This window comes from Euprymna scolopes, chromosome 30 (genome assembly GCF_053919585.1).
Source record: "Euprymna scolopes isolate OS-2025 chromosome 30, ASM5391958v1, whole genome shotgun sequence".
Taxonomy (NCBI): Eukaryota; Metazoa; Mollusca; class Cephalopoda; order Sepiida; family Sepiolidae; genus Euprymna; species Euprymna scolopes.
The window spans coordinates 98,778,510-98,797,591 of NC_136511.1; the positions used below are offsets into that span (position 1 = coordinate 98,778,510).

A 19,082-nucleotide genomic window follows, 5' to 3' on the forward strand; every position below is an offset into this window, starting at 1 on the left:
TATTGATTCTAATATTTATATGGATTCTAATATTTATATAGATTCTAATATTTATATTGATTCTAATATTTATATTGATTCTAATATTAATATTGATTCTAATATTTATATTGATTCTAATATTTATATTGATTCTAATATTTATATTGATTCTAATATTTATATTGATTCTGATATTTATATTAATTCTAATATTTATATTGATTCTAATATTAATATTAATTCTAATATTTATAATGATTCTGATATTTATATTAATTCTAATATTTATATTAATTCTAATATTTATATCGATTCTAATATTTATATCGATTCTAATATTTATATTGATTCTAATATTTATATTGATTCTAATATTTATATTGATTCTAATATTTATATTGATTCTGATATTTATATTAATTCTAATATTTATATTGATTCTAATATTTATATTGATTCTAATATTTATATTGATTCTAATATTTATATTAATTCTAATATTTATATTGATACTAATATTTATATTGGTTCTAATATTTATATTAATTCTAATATTTATATTGATTCTAATATTAATATTGATTCTAATATTTATATTGATTCTGATATTTATATTAATTCTAATATTTATATTGATTCTAATATTTATATCGATTCTAATATTTATATTGATTCTAATATTTATATTGATTCTAATATTTATATCGATTCTAATATTTATATTGATTCTGATATTTATATTAATTCTTATATTTTTATTGATTCTAATATTTATATCGATTCTAATATTTATATTGATTCTAATATTTATATAGATTCTAATATTTATATTGATTCTAATATTTATATTGATTCTAATATTTATATTGATTCTAATATTTATATTGATTCTAATATTTATATTGATTCTAATATTTATATTGATTCTAATATTCATATTGATTCTAATATATCGATTCTAATATTTATATTGATTCTAATATTTATATTAATTCTAATATTTATATTGATTCTAATATTTATATTGATTCTAATATTTATTTTGATTCTAATATTTTATTGATTCTAATATTTATATTGATTCTAATATTTATATTGATTCTAATATTTATATTGATTCTGATATTTATATTTATTCTAATATTTATATTGATTCTGATATTATATTGATTCTAATATTTATATGGATTCTAATATTTATATAGATTCTAATATTTATATTGATTCTAATATTTATATTGATTCTAATATTTGTATTGATTTTAATATATATATATCGATTTTAATATTAATTTCGATTCCAATATTTATATTGATTCTAATATTTATATTGATTCTAATATATTAATTTTAATATTTATATTGATTCTGATATTTATATTGATTCTCATATTTATATTTATTCTAATATTTATATTGATTCTAATATATCGATTCTAATATTTATATTGATTGTAATATTTATATTGATTTTAATATTTATATTGATTCTAATATTTATTTTGATTCTAATATTTATATGGATTCTAATTTTTATATAGATTCTAATATTTATATTGATTCTAATATTTATATTGATTCTAATATATTGATTTTAATATTTATATTGATTCTTATATTTATATTGATTGTAATATTTATATTTATTCTAATATTTATATTGATTCTGTTATTTATATTGATTCTAATATTTATATTGATTCTAATAGTTATATTGATTTTAATATTTATATTAATTCTAATATTTATATTGATTCTAATATATTGATTTTAATATTTATATTGATTCTAATATTTATATTCATTCTAATATTTATATTGATTTTAATATTTATATTAATTCTAATATTTATATTGATTTTAATATTTATATTAATTCTAATATTTATATTGATTCAAATATTTATATTGATTTTAATATTATATTGATTCTAATATTTATATTGATTCTAATATTTATATAGAGTCTAATATTTATATTAGTTCTAATGTTTATATTGGTTCTAATATTTATATTAATTCTAATATTTATATTAATTCTAATATTTATATCGATTCTAATATTTATATTGATTCTAATATTTATATTCATTCTAATATTTATATTGATTCTGATATTTATATTCATTCTAATATTTATATTGATTCTGATATTTATATTGATTCTAATATTCATATTGATTCTAATATTTATATTATTTTAATATTTATATTGATTCTAATATTTATATTATTTTAATATTTATATTGATTCTAATGTTTATATTGGTTCTAATATTTATATTAATTCTAATATTTATATTAATTCTAATATTTATATCGATTCTAATATTTATATTGATTCTAATATTCATATTGATTCTAATATTTATATTGATTCTAATATTTATATTGATTCTAATATTTATATTAATTCTAATATTTATATTGATTCTAATATTTATATTGATTCTGATATTTATATTGATTCTAATATTTATATTAATTCTAATATTTATATTGATTCTAATATTTATTTTGATTCTAATGTTTGTATTGATTCTAATATTTATATTAATTCTAATATTTATATTGATTCTAATATTTATATTAATTCTAATATTTATATTAATTCTAATATTTATATTGATTCTAATATTTATATTGATTCTAATATTTATTTTGATTCTAATGTTTATATTGATTCTAATGTTTATATGATTCTAATTTTTATATTGATTCTAATATTTATATTAATTCTAATATTTTATTGATTCTAATATTTTTATTGATTCTAATATTTATATTGATTCTAATCTTTATATTGATTCTAATATTTATTTTGATTCTAATATTTATTTTGATTCTAATATTTATATGATTCTAATATTTATATTGGTTCTAATATTTATATTGATTCGAATATTTATATTGATTTTAATATTTATATTAATTCTAATATTTATTTTGATTCTAATATTTATATGATTCTAATATTTATTTTGATTCTAATATTTATATGATTCTAATATTTATATTGATTCTAATATTTATATTGGTTCTAATATTTATATTGATTCTAATATTTATATTGATTCTAATGTTTATTTTGATTCTAATGTTTATATTGATTCTAATGTTTATATGATTCTAATTTTTATATTGATTCTAATATTTATATTAATTCTAATATTTTATTGATTCTAATATTTTTATTGATTCTAATATTTATATTGATTCTAATGTTTATATTGATTCTAATATTTATTTTGATTCTAATATTTATTTTGATTCTAATATTTATATGATTCTAATTTTTATATTGATTCTAATATTTATATTGGTTCTAATATTTATATTGATTCTAATATTTATATTGATTCTAATATTTATATTGATTCTAATATTTATATGATTCTAATATTTATATTGGTTCTAATATTTATATTGATTCGAATATTTACATTGATTTTAATATTTATATTAATTCTAATATTTATATTGATTCTTATATTTATATTAACTCTAATATTTGTATTAATTCCAATATTTATATTGATCTAATAGTTATATTGATTTTAATATTATATTGATTCTAATATTTATATTGATTCTAATATTTATATTGATTCTAATATTTATATTGATTCTAATATTTATATTGATTCTAATATTTATATTTATTCTAATATTCATATGATTCTAATATTTATATTGATTCTAATATTTATATTGATTCTAATATTTATATTGATTCTAATATTTATATTGATTCTAATATTTATATTGATTCTAATATTTATATTGATTATAATATTTATATTGATTATAATATTTATATTTATTCTAATATTTATATTGATTATAATATTTATATTAACTCTAATATTTGTATTAATTTCAATATTTATATTGATCTAATAGTTATATTGATTCTAATATTTATATTGATTCTAATATTTATATTGATTCTAATATTTATATTGAATCTAATATTTATATTGATTATAATATTTATATTTATTCTAATATTTATATTTATTCTAATATTTATATTAATTCTAATATTTATATTAACTCTAATATTTGTATTAATTCCAATATTTATATTGATCTAATAGTTATATTGATTTTAATATTATATTGATTCTAATATTTATATTGATTCTAATATTTATATTGATTCTAATATTTATATTTATTCTAATATTTATATTGATTCTAATATTTATATTAACTCTAATATTTGTATTAATTCCAATATTTATATTGATCTAATATTTATATTGATTTTAATATTTATATTGATTCTAATATTTATATTGAATTTAATATTTATATTGATTCCTATATTTATATTGATCTAATATTTATATTCATTCTAATATTTATATTCATTCTAATATTTATATTGCTATTTTGAATTTTGAATATATATAATGTATTACCATATTTTAATTTTGAAAAATTACTTAATGTCTTAAACAAGATCAAAACACCATCAGTACCATCGGTTTCAAATCCAAACAGAGGAGACATATAATTGGTCTCCTCTACCAAACTCTCTTCAGTCTTTATTTTGGCCTGCATCACTGGAAAATGGTTACTTGTGACTTTGTGACGATATTTTCAAACATCTGACATTTCTACCCCAAACATTGCATTGTTGCAAGATTATTTTGCTATCAGCGAAGAAATAAAGTGGTATCATATCATCTTCAACTACAAACTCTGGTTCTCTGGTGGTATTAGATCATGCGTTCCTCTCTCATATGTAACATCATAATCGAGTCATGAATCTTTCAATTCCTTTCTGACCTTTTCTGCACGTCTTTTCCGTAACAAATATGGCGATCCATAATTAACTATTCCACAAGGCATAGAATTTATGATAACCAGACTAAGCATAAAAGTAAAAAAAAAGTACATAAAATTAATATTTTAGAATTGTAAACAAATATTGTCCGCATCCTATATTCCCATATTGATACCATTTTTATTGTTTTACATACTTTGGATTTTGATTTTATTCCAAAACATTTTTAAAAGTGTCTCATTATTCTAAACTAATTTTAGAACAGGTATTTCGGCTCGTATTGTAGAAACTCGCAAATATGAAATAGTTTTATGCAAACCTTATTTCTGAAACACTCATGAAATACTATTAATCTTTTTTAGTTTTACAGGTCTGTTTTTTCTATTTTAATGGTGTTATTTTAAAATTCATGCACAAAATTCTAAATAAATGGAGTACATCATTGGCCTAATGGATACTATTTTAGCCTATGGTTGATTTAAATTCTACCATATGCATCATTGTTATTTATTTAAATAATAGGGTTAGAAAAGTTATGAACCCATTCTTTCCACCCAGCTATGAGTAAAAAGAAACTTGTGTTCAATTAACCATATACAATGGTAGGTATTGCGTTTCAGCATTAATAGAGAAGGGTAATATGCCATAAAACAGATTGGATCAATCAATTCATAGTTTTTACATTTGAATGCTGTTTCGCATTGATTACTGCTGTTTTTAAGCGGTAACTGCTGTTTTGATTACTTGCAGGTATTGGCGTTTGATCCACGGTCACTGGCAAGCAGCTTTCTGACTAACTATAATATGTTAGTCCAACATAAACAAGTCAAATGTACACAAGTTCTTGTTGAGGCGTTCCTTTAAATAATCAAATCCAATTTCCACCATTATTATCACTTTATATCATTAACCTTTATCCTCAAGTGACCTTCAGGCCTTAATAAATGGTGTAAAAAAAGAGATGGGCAGCAAGATGTTTGTTTACATTGCATTTTTGCATGTTAGTACAGTTGGAGAAGCAGGAAGAAAACTTCAAAGGCAAGTGGTCTGAGGAAAGAAGCTATTCAGGTATGAGGCTCTATACAAAGATACTGTGATATTGTTGCTAGTCAGGTGGGTTGAGGTATTTACATTTAGTGGGTACAAATACGGTAAGTTCATCAAAGCATGTTCTGTGGAATTACTTGTAAAATAAGCATAGGGATGCAGCAGTGAAGTGATATGACAGGGACTGAAGCTTGGCAGATAATGTGGGACCAGAAATTCTATTTGGCATCCTGTCCCAGTTGATGCACCAGTGCAGATATGGCAACACTACTCTATGGTGGCTTTATGAAAACAAAACGATTAAAATTATTATACCCCCCCGTCCCGCCTTTTTTATGTCTGCAAAGAGATCTGTTTTATGCTGACAATGTTTGGTTTGAAATAGATATTTTTTCTGAAGAAATGTTTACTCTGAGATGTAAATAATTTTGTTCTTGCTGACCTGAGCAGACATTCTTTGGATTGTGAACCATGACAGCTGACTGGCCATTTATCTAGGTTTCTGTGCCAGCACCTCTTTCTGCTCCTGACACAAATTACCAGTTCAGCATACAAACTGGGGGGGGGGGGGGGGGTTAAAAAGTTAATCCCACCTCTTACACCCCAACCGGCCGTCAGCACTAACAACTTAAGTACCAACAAGTGCACTCTTACTAGTGACTACATTCATGGTTCTCATCCATTGCTAGAACTTACTATACATTATACTAGTGGGAATACCTGTCAATCAACAGGTTCATTATAATTCAACATACTTGGAACTTTTAATGAGTGCAAGAATATATTTCAACATTTGAAAGAAATCAAAATCATAATAATGCCATATTAAAAAATTGGTACATGCAGAACAAAGATTGTGATGTCGTCTGAATTTTCTGGGCAGTTTATGTAAAACGCTAAAAGGTGCTGAAATGCTGACCCAATGAAATCGCAATAAACATTCATTTAAAAATCATTTATTTATTATTGGTTTATTATTAAAAAAATAAATAAACGAAGTATTTATCTTAATTTAAACAAAGAAATCATAAAAAAAAATTTTTTAATAGTTTTGTTTGTCATCAGTTGTTTTTTATTCAAAAATAAAGATTCATAAAATTTGCCTTACAATGAGTTTTTGTTCTTGATTTGAATTTGAATTTTCTTAAAAGTTTTGTAAAAATTGTCTAATAATTAATCATTTCATTTTCTTTGTAACAACAAAAAGATTATTTTAATTTTTCAATTAAATATCCATTTTCATAATCACAGAAATAATATATTTTTCATTAAAAAATTGGCCAGCATTTATGTGAAAAAAATCAGAAGAATATAGTTTGGTATCTTCCAGCATTTTATATAAACTGCCCAGAAAATTTCGATGGTAGCTTGGTCCTTAGTTTACTTAAGTACCAAAAAAATTATGTGAAAATAGAGATTACATAACTGATGTTATGAGTTGAGAAAAGTTTAAATTTTGTGGCATTTAGTTGTCTCTATGAAGTCTCTATTTATTTACTACCCACAAGGGTAGAATCAGAATCGAGGCTAGTTTTTAATGTAGGGGGAAACCTAGCTCCCTTTTGGGCACTTTGGATTGGGGCAAAAATAAAATCGCCTCAGTCTAGAAGGATTTCTCCTTAACTAACAGAAAACAGAACAGATGAAGCATAGGTTCAGAACAGATACTACACTTTACTTCTAGCTAAAGAAAGGTTCTTTAATGAGAAAAATTTAATCATTCTTGTAGATTTTTTTTACATGGGGAGTCACTTTTTATCAATGCTCAGGGTCCACTCGATGATAGAGGTAAATGAATCACGATAATGGTGGAAATTTAGTAGAAATTTATTATTTATGAGGCCAGCTCAATAAAAGTTTCTTTATGTTTGATTTGAAAATGATTATATTATAGTCAGCTGGAAAGCAGTTTTGTGGTATTGCATTCCACAAACGGACAGTTCTTGTAAAGAAGCTTTGCTCATGAAATTTTCACTTAGTTTTATGTGCAGATAGAGTATAAGGGAAATTGCTGGCATTGGTTGTAGCTAGGTGAGTGTTTGCTGTGAATGTTCTACAAGGCGGACCATAGATTGTAGCTCAGCTGGAAACCTGCCATAAAAATAATGATAGAGCAAAGATACATTTGCTACATCTCTTTTGTGAGAAAGAGGAAAAGGTAACAGGGAGAAGAAGACGATTATTCCCTCACTAGATTTCAAAGTCGATTTTGTATACTATGAAGGTAGCAAATAGTGCTCTGAGCAGCCCCACCCCAGATGTAGCAACAATTTGGCTTTTATATAAGTAAAGATGTGTGATATGGGTGTGAGATATCTTCGAAGGGGTAAAATGATCCAACCATTTTTCAAGTGACCTTGGCAATGAAGAGGATATAATTTTATATGTTCAGATAATTATGGTTTGAATCTCATTAAAATTTATCATCAGATACATTTGATCGGATACTCATGGTTTGAATCTCATTAAAATATATTATCATATACATTTGACCAGATAATTATGGTTTGAATCTCATTAAAATATATTATCATATACATTTGATCGGATACTCATGGTTTGAATCTCATTAAAATATATTATCATATACATTTGACCAGATAATTATGGTTTGAATCTCATTAAAATATATTATCATATACATTTGATCGGATACTCATGGTTTGAATCTCATTAAAATATATTATCATATACATTTGACCAGATAATTATGGTTTGAATCTCATTAAAATATATTATCAGATACATTTGATCGGATACTCATGGTTTGAATCTCATTAAAATATATTATCATATACATTTGACCAGATAATTATGGTTTGAATCTCATTAAAATATATTATCAGATACATTTGATCGGATACTCATGGTTTGAATCTCATTAAAATATATTATCATATACATTTGACCAGATAATTATGGTTTGAATCTCATTAAAATATATTATCATATACATTTGATCGGATACTCATGGTTTGAATCTCATTAAAATATATTATCATATACATTTGACCAGATAATTATGGTTTGAATCTCATTAAAATATATTATCAGATACATTTGATCGGATACTCATGGTTTGAATCTCATTAAAATATATTATCATATACATTTGACCAGATAATTATGGTTTGAATCTCATTAAAATATATTATCAGATACATTTGATCGGATACTCATGGTTTGAATCTCATTAAAATATATCATTAGATACATTTGATCAGATACTCATGGTTTGAATCTCATTAAAATATATCTTCAGATATATTTGACCAGAAACTTATGGTTTGAATCTCATTAAAATATATCTTCAGATATATTTGACCAGATACTTATGGTTTGAATCTCATTAAAATCTGGCGAAAAACAAAAAAAGGGACGGGTGAGGGTTCGTGTTTCCTTAATGAACCTTTGAAATAGGTGTAAACGGTCAAATCCTTAAATACATTGATGCAACCCAAAACGTTGCGATGTAATGTAAACCATGTGAATTAATAACTTCCAGTGAAAGTTATCAGCTTTGAAATGTTTTAATTTGATGACGTATGACCAAAGGGTTTTTAAATTATCATATACTATCAATAAAACCAATTTAATACAGGGTGACTCCTATGGAGTGGTTCCTCGCCTTGGGAAAGGCCATTTTTCATAACTTTTTTATGTTAGGGTATTGCCAAGAACCACACCCACAATTAATATAAATTGGGTATAAAAGTTATTTTTAAGCGAAGGAAGAAAATGAAATTCTATACACTATGTGCATGCATAATAAAATAGGAATAAATGGAACGTTGAAAGAATAGAATGGTTGGGGTTAGCAAGTGCTAACTAAAACATAAACAGTTTTGTAAATTAAAAAAATAGAGAAAAACAAAATTTTATAACAAAAATTTTTTATACAAGAGATAAGAATCTTGAAGTTACTCTGTCATTTATGCAAATGTGTGTTTGGTAAAAAAAAAGTTGAGTAAATAGTTACAAGGAAAAATGTTTATAGTATAAATATGTGTAATATTCATATGTGAGTATTTGGCAGGGTGGCATTATCTATGTGTGTGTGTGTGTTGATTTACCTTGTTCTTGTTAGTGCATGTATTGGCGTGTGAAGCAGTCACCTGACTCATGCTAATGTGTAGGAATGTGTACACGAAATGAATAAGGTTGGTACATTAGTCATAGTGTATTTTTCTTTGTGACTTTCCTCCCACGGCCAAAGGTACGTGGGCAGGGGGGGGGGGGTCGATGTTTCGGCTAGTGTCATCTATCTCTCTCCAGTTTTTGTTGGTTGTTTGTTTTATAGAAGTTTCTAACTATTTTGACATAGACTTGTTACTTCTAGGTTTTTCAGTGGTTAAAAATACTTTTGGGTTCACACGTTCCTGTGAAATCTTACTTGCTTCTTAGTTTTCATCTGTTATACTCCCTTCCAGAACAAAAATGCCACCTATTGAATCATTAATAAAATTCAATAATTCTTTCTTTAATCCAACCATATTTAGTACAAATGTCTGACTTGTCCACCAAATGCTGTTGGATATTTATGAATAAAACTTGATGAACAAGTCAGACATAGATCGAAGTTTTGGGGCTTTTTTACTGCAGGAGATAAAAATACTAATACTATTGAGTGGCAATAAAAAAGACTGTTGAATATTCATAACTGAAACTAAGTGGATAAGTCAGGTATAGAGAGAAGTTTATTTGTACTAAATATGGTTGAATTAAAGAAAGGATTGTGAATTTTATTAACAATTCTATGGCATTTTTTTATATCTTACCCTATATTATGCAACTGAAGTTATAAAATTAGAAAAGTTTAATTCTGTAAAGTAGGGACTTTAGAATCAGTAAAATTCGTTCTTTCTTATAACTAAAAAAAGAATACAATTACTAATGGATTGTAAAAATCTTTTCAATGTAGGTGCATTATGGGATACAATTTCTCTCTCTCTCTCTCTCTCTCTCTCTCTCTCTCTCTCTCTCTCTCTCTCTCTCTTATATCGTTTTATTGTTATTACACCTAGACTGAATGAAACTTGGATGAGTCAGAAATATATTGAAGTTTTTTGGGGAGGGTGTGGATTAGCTAAAATACTTATTGCAGAAAAAATCCTAATAATTAGACAGACTTTAGAGATCAAAACCCAATATACTTCAAAGTCGTTATGGATAAAAGTATCTGAAAATACAGAATACACAACTGAAGCTATGGCTTTGAAAGATTTTAATTTTTACATAGAATAAGTGAAATTTATCACATTTTTAAAAGTTTTGCTATTTATATATGACTAAATTAGGCACGGCAAATGTACGACTACTCTTATATATATATATATATATATTGTCTTAAGAAGGAATACATTTTTTTTTAAATCTATTTTTTGTAAATATCTTTTTAGGTGTGAACAATGGTGTTTGCCAAAGATAGACCCTTGGCTGAAAGTTGTGACTAAATTCGTTTTATTGTTTATTTCAATAATACCAAAAGAAATATAAACATATTTGTGCTGACGGGCCCAGATTGCCCGACTGATGTACCGAAGTTGCTTGCGAATCAGCAGAAGCAAGGAATTGTACATTCGTCGTGTCTCATTTCATCATAATAATAAATAATAAAACCGCGTTTTTAGAATCATTAAAAATATTGTATTTGTTGGTTATGATTTAAATCTCATTAAAAATTGGACATAAAACATATTATGAAGCATCTTTCTAAGAGGCTCCATCCGTGGGACTGTCACACATGTTTAGAATACCACTTTTATTAGTCTTCGTGTTTAAGTTTGAAATCACATTTTAGGAGCATCAATGTATCTATATATAAAAAAGGTTCTGTTTGTATGAAATAACATTTACATTGTTAAACATATAGATTGAATGGATGTATCTTATTCTAGATGTGTCCAACCATCTCTCTAGGAGGTTGTCTCAGTCAATAAGTCTGTGAGGCTTGAAAGTGTGAAATAATATTTGCTCAAATCCTCAAACAGGTTATCCCCAAGTTCATGTGTTTTTTGACTTTCGGGTTTTGCTCATCGTTCTGCTTCATGATGAATGCCCTGGAAAAGTCTCTTTTGATTAATGTTTATCAGTTTTAAAATAAGCAAACAACCTTGGTTGGTTGGGTTTTTTTTTGGGGGGGGGGGGGGGTTCAGAGTAACAGAATATTTTAAAACTAGCTAACATTAATCAGAAGGGACTTTTTCAGGGTATACATCATGAAGCAGAATGGTCAGCAGAAACCGGAAATAAAAAAAAAACATGCAGAAATATATATAAACTGACTTTTTTTTTTTACTCATAAGAGACTAGGGATTTAAGCAGAATTCTGCCTTTTCTGGATTAAAAAAAAATGCAGAAGTTCACTAAAAAGCCGAGAAATCACATCTATGATACAAGTTGCATTTAATTCAATTAAAAAAAAAAATTTTCATTTGATAACAACATTGATTCATTCTTTTGTTGGCTTTCTTAGCCTTTTCTGATAATTCATCCTTTTCTTTTAATGTTTTATTTACACACGCCCCCCCCCCCTGCTCACCTTTCATACTTATCTAAATATACTGGGGTATATTTTTAGAACATCTACCAATTCCTCCTTCACATTTCTCACCTTTAAAAAAAAAATTTCTTCGTTCTCTTTTTCTTTCTTTTTCTTTCGTATTCTTTGGATTCTTCAGATGACTATTCTCATCTTGGATGTCATTTGCACAACGTTTCGGTTTCTTCAGGTGTATTTTGTCAAACTCCGGAATCTTTCTGTTTAATTTGAGAATCTGCACAGTATTTGGAACGGAACCTTTTATTTAATCCACAGAGGTAGCATGCTCACATTCCATCAGCCATGACTGGGCAGAAATCTGCAATGACCCATGACATAATGGATAAAGTACTTGGTACTTGGTTACAAACTTATGGAGGATTAGATCCTCAGTACGGGGTGTCACTAAAAATATAATCACACATTACTTAAGGTTTACTGGTAGTTCAAAATAAATAAATATTTATCATTTTATTATTAGTACCAGAAAGGAAAATTTTGTTTTAAATGAAAACAAAAGAAAAAAAATTAAAAGAATCGCTTTTTCACATCAGAAAATAGGCACAAATTTTTCGAATGCTGATACCGATTTTGATACCCAAAAATGTTCAGATTTTTCCCGATTTCCCAATTCCTATTAATTATCACTACATTACTTCCTAAGCTTGAACGCTCATAGGACCAGGACTAAACTGCAGTTTTATCCTGAATCACCAACATATTGCAAGATGCTAGTCTGTCGCCAGTTACACTTCTAATGAAGGTTGATACTTGGATGGAATGTGAGTACTGACCAGATTCAATGATACTTAACTTTGGTGATCCGATAAAAACACTGTGTCAACATAGTTACAAGCTTTGTTTCTTGGCACCTATCTCATTAATTACTAACATCATCTTATAACCCTACATCCTCTGGGCCGCATTTGTTGCAATCCTGGTTCATGGGACCATATTTATGTCCGTGCTCATCAATCCGAGCTCACAGGACCATAGATGCAACCCAGCAGGGCTACACTCTTAACCGAGTAGTGGTGAATCCTTCCAGGGTGACCAGACTCTTACTGGTTACTGGAAAATACTGTTCTCATACTCTGGGCATGCAAAATGTGCACGACTTAAGTCTATGTGGCAACTATTATCTTCAGCTGGCTATTTGTCGTCAGATGCTGCGGTTGGGTTCATCCTTCGTAGATGCTCTTCTCAGCTGCAATCTGGTGTCAGTGTTGTAATAAACCATGTTTCAAATCGACAATTCAAAAATAACTCTGAGATCATTTCTTAGGAACAAAAATAATTATTTAAAAGATCTTCACAGTAAACTTTGTACATGGAAAGCTAAGTTCTTTGGGTTCTCAATAACTTTCTGATGCAGGTTGTTACAACTAGGTTTGTTTAGACAATCTCCCAGCTAGGAACAAGAGACTTTCAACAGCTCTTATGGGGTTTTCTGTGCCCCACCCTCACCAGGCAGGAGCCCAAGACAATGTGCACTCCTCAATGCCAGCCAGCAAAAATCTCCCTATTTCTAAAAACACAATCGTTTTTATTAAATTGGCTTCTTCCCTTTGTCATTTGAAGATTATTCTTTTCTTTCTTTATCCCATTATCTTACGTTCTTTTTATTTTTTCTTTTCTTATGAATCTCTTCTTTCTCTATCTCTCTTTAATTCTTTTTTCCCTTTTTCTTCTCTCTTCTTGTCTCTCCCTTCCAACCAAATATATGCTTAAGTCAATTATTTATTGATCTGTTTTTTATTTTCTTCTTTATATATTCTAAAGGTTGTTTGTAATGACCCAAACTTTATTTTTCTCCAACTAGTAGATTATCCCTATCTTATGCTGCCTGGCTGGTCAATCATTTAGAAATCTTGAATAGATTTCCCTCGATTTTAACCTTTTCCATATGCTTGACGACAAAAGTTTGGTCTTTCTGAATCTAAGTTATTGTACTTGTTTCCCTCAATTAGTTATTTAAAATCCATTTTTACCAAATCCAACTGGAAAAACAATCTCTCTCCTCAGCTCCTCCATTCCAAAGAATCCCATTATCAGATTTATATTTTCCTTTCATTGAAACAGATATTATTTTTCTGATAGACAGAATTTCATGGACATCTGTCTTTCAGGTGTCAGCATAACCTCCCTAACCATACCTCATCCTCTCTCATCCTTATCTATCTGAGCAGGGTCCCTGGCGTTGTCCAGGACCTTGCCACATCTGTCCCATCCTTTCACTTGTCAATTAGTCATAACTGGCATACATGTGACTTGCACCAGAAACCTGACTAGTAATTCTACAATCAAAATCAATAAAAAGCAACTGACAAAATTTGTCCAGTCAGCATGCAAAAAATGTTCTGGCCCAATGGTTCTGGTTGTACTAGGGTATATATTTGTTAAATATAACAGTTTTCTTTTTATTTATTTATTTTATATTGATTTTCTCAATCTGCTGAGCATTTTTTAGTTTCAGTTGGTAAACTTTGTATTATGTAGCCGAGTGATTTTTTGTCAGCCATTTTTTCTAGAGCTTTTGATCAATGATCAATGACCGTTGTCAGGAGTAATTTTGTTGAAGAGGCATTTTTCTGTTTCCTTTATATAGATAATTAATTATTTTGTTTTATTTTATTTTTGTTTGTATTTGTTTAATTTTATTTAGGTAGGTAGTTTAACTTACATTGTTTGTTAGGAGGGAGGACAAGGAAGGGGTGTGGTTAAGTTTATTTTTATTTTTATTACTATATTTAAATATATATATATATATATATATATATATATATATATATATTGTTAAATATGTTTAATATGTTAGTACCTGTGTTGAAAGCTATTTTATTAATGTTAGGCTGATTTTTTTTATAAATATTGCTTCAAGTAATTTTAATATCTGCATGCATTTTAATGTTAGTGGTTAATATATTTCTTATTTCAATTCACTTTAGTTTTTTATTATGAAAGGTAATATGGTGTTGAATGGCACTGTTTTCTGATAGATGATATGTGAGGTGTCTGGAGAGGGTTGTCATTATATATATATATATATATATATATATATATATATATATATATATATATACGGCTTCCGCTAATCGAGCCAGAGATGTCTCGTGTCGCGGGGTTCGAATCGTTCGACTGGTAGTAATCGTGACACCCTGCACTGAAGAATCCCGAAAGGATGAAACACTAGTGTCTGTAGGTATTTAATTATTATAGTAAAAAAATATTATGACAGCCCCTTTAAGAAATTCGTTTCTTATCGTTGAGCACTTTCAGTTGAATTAAAAAGTCGGTCAATTTAGCTCTTATGCGTAGATCATCGTATAACGATTTGATCACTGTCTGTCTGACGTAATGAACATTTAAATTAAAATGTTTAAAATTCAACGCTATTTCGCACGGTTAATAGTAGCCGAATGGATACGGCCTCCGCTAATCGAGCCAGAGATGTCTCGTGTCGCGGGGTTCGAATCGTTCGACTGGTAGTAATCGTGACACCCTGCACTGAAGAATCCCGAAAGGATGAAACACTAGTGTCTGTAGGTATTTAATTATTATAGTAAAAAAAATAATTATATATATATATATATATATATATATATATAAATAAATATATATATATATATATATATATATATATATAAATAAATAAATAAAAATTACTTAGGACTTTTATATAGTTATGGATGATGGATAGATTAAATAAAGAGTCCCACCTGAAAGTTTGTGCAGATTCCTGAGTTTGACAGAAAAATTCCAGAGTTTGACAATGTACACCTGAAGAAGTTGACATCGACTAAAACTTTGTGAAAATGACATTCAAGATGAGAACAGTAGTCTGAATAATCCAGATAATACACATTATCAGTCCTCATCTCAAAATTCAGAAAAATCATTTAAGGCTCTTCTAAACATGTATAGGCTTTAAAACTATTGGTTAGAATTGCAGCAAATAATAGTTAACTAATTTCTGGATATTGTCAATAAGTCCTTTAAAAATGCCCTTAGTGATGTATCTTGTAAGTTCCTAACGTGTTCATACCAGTTACTTGATTGGCAGGCCTTTTATAGGTGTCATCTTGATTATGGTGAAATAGAGCCGGATCTCAATAAAAAAATACTTAGTAAGCATCAGACAGAGTTCATAAACTGTGGTGGGACACAATCAGAACATGTAAAAATATTTATTGTTAATTAAAGGAAACCGGTTTGAATGTGAGATTATTTTTATGTGCAGGGTAAAGCAGCCGACAGCTGAAAAATATGGAAGGGAACAAATAAGAAAGACTCCACATTTAATGTTCAGATGCCCTGTAATGTATCAGGGAGAGTGGGAGCCACAACTCGGCCCCAGCTACAAAGAAAGTGAAAACAGAACAAGTGTCTAGACAAGCAGTTGCATAAAAAAAATTAGCCTCCACCCATAATAATGTGATATCACAATGTATACGACTTGTTACCACATGGTTGCCTACCTAACCACAAAAACATAGATACACACACAGTATATATATATATATATATATATATATATACATATGCACACACACAAACACACAAAGAGAGGGAAAGATACCCCATTTGACCTAGTTAGACTTCTGTTTGTTTCGCTTTATTTCTCTCTTTTTATTTATGTAATGTTTTCTTCATTCTTTTTATGGCTTCATAGTCTTTGGTTGTTCTACAACAGATACCCAACCCTTCAAGCTGACACACAGGTAGTAGTCTGCTTGTTTAACAACAGTTGGGTGGTTGGTACTTTATATATATATATATATATATATATATATATATATAGTCATCCACATACAGTACTGTTTCGCTGTTTCACAGCTCATCAGTGCGGCTAGACAGGCAACTACCTCAAGCCAGGATTGAAACCCGACCGTTTGTACGGCAGTCAAGGCTCCTAACCATTACGCTATTGGCGGCTGTTTGAACGAGTAGTGAGTTTAACGATATTTTTATATCGTCTGAAATACCTCCGCTCGATTTGTTTACACAAAGAGCGTCGCTTATATGCTAATGGTAATTCGTGTTTCACTTCTCAATATGCTCAACTCAAGGTGAGGAGCACTATAGTCATCCACATACAGTACTGTTTCGCTGTTTCACAGCTCATCAGTGCGGCTAGACAGGCAACTACCTCAAGCCAGGATTGAAACCCGACCGTTTGTACGGCAGTCAAGGCTCCTAACCATTACGCTATTGGCGGCTGTTTGAACGAGTAGTGAGTTTAACGATATTTTTATATCGTCTGAAATACCTCCGCTCGATTTGTTTACACAAAGAGCGTCGCTTATATGCTAATGGTAATTCGTGTTTCACTTCTCAATATGCTCAACTCAGCTCAATATATATATATATACCTATAAAGTTGAGTAAAGCTGACATCGATATTAAAAGCTTACTTTTTCTATTTAAAAATTATTATTAAAACTTATCAATATACTCAGTCATGGATATGCAAGCGACTACATGAAGGTTAACTAATTTGTATATTCTTTAAAAAAAACAAAAAACGAGTGTTAATTAATTACTTATTCATTTTTATGATTTCTTATTAGATCGTTGGTTTCATTTCACTATTATATTGAATTCTATTTATGCATAGTTTCTACATTCAGCATAATTGCACAGAATTTAAGATGAAAAAGTTCTAGCACAAGGAAATATTTTTTTATATATCTATATATATGTATGTATCTATATAAAAGTGGCCTTCTCAGTGTGTGTGTGAAAACTCTCTACAAAACTATCTGAATATTTGGTCTACATAGTTGAAATTTGATACATAGGATATTTGGACCTGTAGTACACTTCCGATTTGGTGTTTAGTCAGTAAAATAGCTCCTAAGAGGTAAAAATTAAAAAAAAAAACATTGATCTTGGCCTGATATAAGTCGGCTACACACATTTTCTTTTTTTTGAATGTGTGTTTTAATTTTTTCTTTTTTGTATGTTTGTTTTAATTTTTTTTTTTGTATGTGTTTTAATTTTTCTTTTTTTGTGTGTGTTTTAATTATGTTAAAACATAGATTAAACAATGTTACTTTTTGCAGTTTTTGTATATGCATGGATTTAGGTAATATACGGATAAGGTAGAAGAGGTATATGTTTTAGTTTCGATTCTAACTGATGACACACAAGTCATTTTTTTTTATTTTTGAAGTTATTACTATATATCAGGCCTAATATAATAATGGATAAAGAGTTGACTCTATAATAATAAATATAAAATCTGCATGAATTAAAATATAATATTTAAGTATATTTTTCGGTTGGCAAACCCAGGTTGCCCACTAGTATATATATGAATTTAAAAAGAAAATTAGCCTCTTTTTTCTTATAACTTCTATTTTTACATTAAACTCTCCCACTTTGTTTGGGTTTTAAGAGTTTGTGTATAAATTAAATTAAAAAGACAAAGATTAAGTTACAAAGACGTTTATTGTATCATGAAATTAAACATATATATAATTATAAATAATCATTTTTAATACCTACAAACACTAGTGTTTCATCCTTCTGGCATCATCAGTACAGGAAGTTATGATTACCGCTGGGCATAGGATTCGAACCACACAACAAAGTCATCCCTGTCTTAATTTGCAAAGAACATAACCACAGGGCCGCCATCAACTGCAACGATATTCAAGTGAATTTAAACATTCAGAAAGGCATAAACATCATTAAATGTCAATCTACAGTGAT

At 27.4% G+C, this 19,082-nt stretch overlaps 1 protein-coding gene across 1 annotated transcript in view; it reads left to right on the forward strand.

The window, feature by feature from the left end:
- LOC145254900 (uncharacterized) overlaps nucleotides 1-19,082 on the forward strand; it is a 199,085-nt gene that overhangs the window by 105,250 nt on the left and 74,753 nt on the right. The window lies entirely within an intron of this gene.